This window comes from Sycon ciliatum, chromosome 6 (genome assembly GCF_964019385.1).
Source record: "Sycon ciliatum chromosome 6, ocSycCili1.1, whole genome shotgun sequence".
Classification (NCBI taxonomy): Eukaryota; Metazoa; Porifera; class Calcarea; order Leucosolenida; family Sycettidae; genus Sycon; species Sycon ciliatum.
Genome location: NC_088648.1, coordinates 8,462,091 through 8,468,773, shown reverse-complemented (window position 1 = coordinate 8,468,773; position 6,683 = coordinate 8,462,091). Strand labels below are relative to the sequence as shown.

General features: G+C 43.0%; 1 long non-coding RNA gene across 1 annotated transcript; it reads right to left on the bottom strand.

Moving 5' to 3' along the window:
• Positions 1-1,607: 1,607 nt before the first annotated feature.
• Positions 1,608-6,296, bottom strand: LOC135819280 (uncharacterized). Its single transcript, XR_010553886.1, has 5 exons — positions 6,202-6,296; positions 4,783-4,884; positions 3,816-3,917; positions 2,709-2,810; positions 1,608-1,713 (listed from the first exon to the last, which is right to left on the bottom strand). It is a non-coding gene; the product is annotated as an uncharacterized LOC135819280 (long non-coding RNA).
• Positions 6,297-6,683: the final 387 nt, after the last annotated feature.

The window sequence follows — 6,683 nt, the reverse complement described above, 5'->3', positions numbered from 1 at the left end:
AAAGTTTTACATACCTTCCGTAGTTATCCCACACTGACAATAATATAATTATAAGCATGATATTGATGAGTCACAAAGTGCAACAGTTAGCACAATAATGACAGCTGTGGTACCGACATTCAACCATCACGTCTCAAATGTGCACACCAACAGTCTTCCATCTTGGAAGGTTCTAAGTTTCGGGGGAAAGAAAGGTGAGAAAGAGGAATACGTTGGCGTGTGTATTTGAGACGTGATGGAACTAAACCTAAGATAGGTGAATATCAGTGCCACAGCAGTCATCATTGTGCTAATTGCTGCACATTATGACTCATCAATATCAGACCATTAACTCTACGTACAGTCATATACTACTAGTAGTCTGAGAATGTTCATTTCTCCTTGCCAGTAGTTGTGCTTTGAGAAAGAAAATGTTAGCTTTCCGCACGGAATAGTCCACCCTCATCTATGCTACAACGATGAGTCCACAACCGTGACAAGTGACAAAACAATGAACAGCTCCCCGACCTAAACCTTTCAGATCCCGTAGTTGTGTGAGCCCTGAATCGAAGAGTCATGCCCTTGATTCAAAGAACCTTCACTGTTTTCCAATCGAGCACCGTTCAAAATGCACCAAAAAAGATTATCATGTGGCAGGCGACTGGAATCCGAGCGAGTCGGTATCGAACTGGTGATATTCATCAGCAATAGACATAGAGCTAGCACAGTGATCCTCATGACCAAGAAGATTGCTGTGCTGTAAGGAGAGTCAATGGTAGAGATTGTTCAACTTACATTGTTCTTTACAGAGATCGTGTCTGGTTGGAGATCTAGTAGACACTTGACGACGTCTAGCTTTCCATTATAGGCAGCAAGATGAACAGGAAGCTCACCTCTCTGTGTACAAGTAACACACATGACCAGACATTCCTGATCTTTATCCATCAGAAAAGTACGCATATTGAATATAACCTACAACTCACTATGATGTGAAGCATGGTCATATACACAACTCTGGTAAGTCAATTGCATTATGCTTTTATAAGTATTCATGGCTAGTTATCATTGTTGAAACGTATTTCCCTGACAAAGGTCTCATGAAAGCCGGTTAGGAAATTCTAGGACGCATTATTTTGTCATTGTTAAGCACAATGTCCGCCTCGCTCATTCTGCCTATTGCCATAAAATACTTCATGGAATGTAAATAAATGACCAGGATGATGCAGAGAATGTACCATGTAGCTGTGGTTTGTGCTTTCAGAAAGAAAATTTTAGCTTTCCGCACGGAATAGTGCACCATCATCTATACTACAACGATTAGTCCACAACCGTGACAAGTGACAAAACAATGAACAGCTCCCATACCTAAAACTTTCAGATCCCGTAGTGGTGTGAGCCCTGAATCGAAGAGTCATGCCCTTGATTCAAAGAACCTTAACTGTTTTCCAATCGAGCACCGTACAAAATACACCAAAAAAGATTACCATGTGGCAGGCCCCAGGAATCCGAGCGAGTCGGTATTGATCTGGTGATATTCCCCAGCAATATACATAGAGCTTGCACAGTGATCCTCATGACCAAGAAGAGTGCTGTGCTGTAAGGAGAGTCAATGGTAGAGATTGTTTAACTTACATTGTTCTTTACAGAGATCGTGTCTGGTTGGAGATCTAGTAGACACTTGACGACGTCTTGCTTTCCACTCCAGGCAGCACGATTAACAGGAAGGTCACCGTCCTGTGTACAAGTAGCACACATGACCAGACATTCCTGATCTTTATCCATCAGAAAAGTACTCATATTGAATATAACGTACAACTCACTATGAAGTGAAGCATCGTCATATACACAACTCTGGTAAGTCAATTGCATTATGCTTTTATAAGTATTCATGGCTAGTTATCATTGTTGAAACGTATTTCCCTGACGAAGGTTTCATGAAAGCCGGTAAGGAATTTCTAGGACGCATTATTTTGTCATTGCTACGCACAATGTCCGCCTCGCTTATTCTGCCTATTGCCATAAAATACTTCATGGAATGTAAATAAATGACCAGAATGATGCAGAGAATGTACCATGTAGCAGTGGTGTGTCCAGGAACAGTCTTCCAACTTGGAAGGTTCTAAGTTTCGGAGGGGGGGGGGGGAAATATTGAGAAAGAGGAATGCATTGGCGTGTGTATTCGAGACGTGATGGAACTAAACATCAGATAGTTGAATATCAGTAACACAGCAGTCATCATTGTGCTAATTGTTGCACATTATGACTCATCAATATCATACCGTTAACTCTACGTACAGTCATATACTACTAGTAGTCAGAGAATGTGTGTTTCTCCTTGCCAGTAGTTGTGCTTTCAGAAAGAAAATTTTAGCTTTCCGCACGGAATAGTCCACCCTCATCTATACTACAACGATGAGTCCACAACCGTGACAAGTGACAAAACAATGAACAGCTCCCATACCTAAAACTTTCAGATCCCGTAGTGGTGTGAACCCTGAATAAAAGAGTCATGCCCTTGATTCAAAGAACCTTCATTGTTTTCCAATCGAGCACCGTCCAAAATGCACCAAAAAAGATTACCATAATGGCAGGCGACTGGAATCCGAGCGAGTCGGTATCGATCTGGTGATATTCCCCAGCAATAGACATAGAGCTTGCACAATGATCCTCATGACCAAGAAGAGTGCTGTGCTGTAAGGAGAGTCAATGGTAAGGATTGCTTAACTTACGTTGTCCTTTACAGAGATCGTGTCTGGTTGGAGATCTAGTAGATACTTGACGACGTCTAGCTTTCCATTATAGGCAGCATAATGAACAGGAAGGCCACCGTCCTGTGTACAAGTAACACACATGACCAGACATTCCTATGATTTATCCATTAGAAAAGTACTCATATTGAATATAACGTATAACTCACTATGAAGTGAAGCATGGTCATATACACAACTCTGGTAAGTCAATTGCATTATGCTTTTATAAGTATTCATGGCTAGTTATCATTGTTGAAACGTATTTCCCTGACGAAGGTCTCATGAAAGCCGGTTAGAAAATTCTAGGACTTAGTATTTTGTCATTGCTACGCACAATGTCTGCCTCGCTCATTCTGCCTATTGCCATAAAATACTTCATGGAATGTAAATGAATGACCAGAATCATGCAGAGAATGTACCATGTAGCAGTGGTTTTTCCAGGATTTGGCTTAGGGGGTCCCTGTCGGGGGTGGGGTGTAGGACATCATGCTACTGTCCCAGTTAAGCCAATTTGGGAAAAAAAGGTATCATTCCTCACCCTAGTCACTAGTGACACAGTCACACAGGCCGGTCATATAGATATCCAACAATAGCAATGCAATCACACCCGATGTGTTTCTTACAGGCGTATCTCAGATGTTACAATCATCAATCATGGTACTTTAGATAGTAGTACAAAGTTAGTTTCAGAAAGAAGCGCGTGCCGATGAGAAGCTTTGTTTTTGTCCCACTAGCGCAGCGCTGCGTTCAGCACATCACAGCACACGATCAAGAGTCTGAACATGCATAGAGCGCGTCCTGGAATCTGTGCACCTGTGTAGATTTACACAGTCAATTGTTTCTTTCACAGTGTAATTGACGCACCACGTACGTACGTACAGCTTTTGGATGCTAGCCTCCCAACATCTGCAGCCCGTGCAGCAGATTGGTGATTTTCTACACCAAGGTCAAAATATTTGAGGGAGGGGCGGGTGCCCCCAGCGCACTCCCCCAAAATGACACTGTCTAGTCGGTAATTTGCCAAAGTTGCACACACTTGGGTTATGCACCCGTGACCATTAGAGTGCCAAAGATTGCTCGACTCACGTTGTTCTTCGCAGAGACAGTCTCGGGTTGGAGTTCTAGTAAATACTTGACGACTTCCAGATGCCCACCGCAAGCGGCGAGATGAACAGGAATTTCACCGGCCTGTGTGCAGGTAAAGACAAGTTCAGACATTCATGTTATCTCTCTGCAGTCTGTATCTTACAAATTATGTATAACCTACTGTGACCAAAGTTTTACATGCCTTCCGTAGTTATCCCACACTGACAATAAAATAATTATAAGCATGATATTGATGAGTCACAAAGTGCAACAGTAAGCACAATAATGACAGCTGTGGTACCGACATTCAACCATCACGTCTCAAATGTGCATACCAACAGTCTTCCAACTTGGAAGGTTCTAAGTTTCGGGGGGGGGGGGGGAATGGTGAGAAAGAGGAATAAATTGGCGTGTGGATTCGAGACGTGATGGAACTAAACATCAGATAGTTTAATATCAGTACCACAGGAGTCATCATTGTGCTAATTGTTGAACATTATGACTCATCAATATCATACCGTTAACTCTACGTACAGTCATATACTACTAGTAGTCAGAGAATGTGCGTTTCTCCTTGCCAGTAGTTGTGCTTTCAGAAAGAAAATTTTAGCTTTCCGCAAGGAATAGTCCACCATCATCTATACTACAACGATTAGTCCACAACCGTGACAAGTGACAAAACAATGAACAGCTCCCATACCTAAATCTTTCAGATCCCGTAGTGGTGTGAGCCCTGAATCGAAGAGTCATGCCCTTGATTCAAAGAACCTTAACTGTTTTCCAATCGAGCACCGTCCAAAATGCACCAAAAAAGATTACCATGTGGCAGGCCACAGGAATCCGAGCGAGTCGGTATCGATCTGGTGATATTCCCCAGCAATAGACATAGAGCTAGCACAGTGATCCTCATGACCAAGAAGAGTGCTGTGCTGTAAGGAGAGTCAATGGTAGAGATTGTTTAACTTACATTGTTCTTTACAGAGATCGTGTCTGGTTGGAGATCTAGTAGACACTTGACGACGTCTTGCTTTCCACTCCAGGCAGCACGATTAACAGGAAGGTCACCGTCCTGTGTACAAGTAACACACATGACCAGACATTCCTGATCTTTATCCATCAGAAAAGTACTCATATTGAATATAACGTACAACTCACTATGAAGTGAAGCATCGTCATATACACAACTCTGGTAAGTCAGTTGCATTATGCTTTTATAAGTATTCATGGCTAGTTATCATTGTTGAAACGTATTTCCCTGACAAAGGTCTCATGAAAGCCGGTTAGGAATTTCTAGGACGCATTATTTTGTCATTGCTACGCACAATGTCCGCCTCGCTCATTCTGCCTATTGCCATAAAATACTTCATGGAATGTAAATAAATGACCAGAATGATGCAGAGAATGTACCATGCAGCAGTGGTTTGTCCAGGATTTGGCTTAGGGTCCCTGTCGGGGGTGGGGTGTAGGACATCATGCTACTGTCCCAGTTCAGCCAATTGGGGAAAAAAGGTATTATTCCTCACCCTAGTCACTAGTGACACAGTCACACAGCCCGGTCATATAGACATCCAACAATAGTAATCGATTCACACCCGATGTGTTTCTAACAGGCTTATCTCAGTTCTTACAATCATCAATCATGCTACTTTAGTTAGTATATCCTTGCCTAATTTTTTTGGAGCATACAAGGCTGTTCTCAATCATGTTTTGGCTGAGCACTGAAACCTGGTCTTTCCGCATCTGGCCGAATGTCAGTAACTGTTCGCTTCGAACTAGACTTACAACGACTTGATCAGGCGTACTCTTTCCAGTTGAAACAGGAATTGCGCCGTCGCAAGAACGCTTTGCAAAAATCCATCCAGGGCTCTGCTAGCCAAAGCTTGGCCTCTCTGGATGTCGCTGAGACTTCGCAGAAAAGTCTTCGAGTCAACCACAATTCGAACCCCTAGGCGATTATCCTCAAAACATTGTTGTACAAAGTTAGTTTCAGAAAGAAGCGCGTGCCGATGAGAAGCTTTGTTTTTGTCGCACTAGCGCAGCGCTGCGTTCAGCACATCACAGCACACAATCTAAAGTCTCAACATGCATAGAGCGCGTCCTGGAATCTGTGCACCTGTGTAGATTTACACAGTAAATTGTTTCTTTCACAGTGTAATTGACGCACCCCGTACGTACGTACAGCTTTTGGATGCTAGCCTCCCAACATCTGCAGCCCGTGCAGCAGATTGGTGATTTTTTACACCAAGGTCAAAATATTTGAGGGAGAGGCGGGTGCCCCCAGCGCACTCCCCCAAAATGACACTGTCTAGTCTGTAATTTGCCAAAGTTGCACACACTTGGGTTATGCACCCGTGACCATTAGAGTGCCAAAGATTGCTCGACTCACGTTGTTCTTCGCAGAGACAGTCTCGGGTTGGAGTTCTAGTAAATACTTGACGACTTCCAGATGCCCACCGAAAGCGGCGCAATGAACAGGAATTTCACCGGCCTGTGTGCAGGTAAAGACAAGTTCAGACATTCATGTGATCTATCTGCAGTCTGTATCTTACAAATTATGTATAACCTACTGTGACCAAAGTTTTACATGCCTTCCGTAGTTATCCCACACTGACAATAATATAATTATAAGCATGATATTGATGAGTCACAAAGTGCAACAGTTAGCACAATAATGACAGCTGTGGTACCGACATTCAACCATCACGTCTCAAATGTGCATACCAACAGCCTTCCAACTTGGAAGGTTCTAAGTTTCGGGGGAAAGAAAGGTGAGAAAGAGGAATACGTTGGCGTGTGTATTTGAGACGTGATGGAACTAAACCTAAGATAGGTGAATATCAGTGCCACAGCAGTCATCATTGTGCTAAT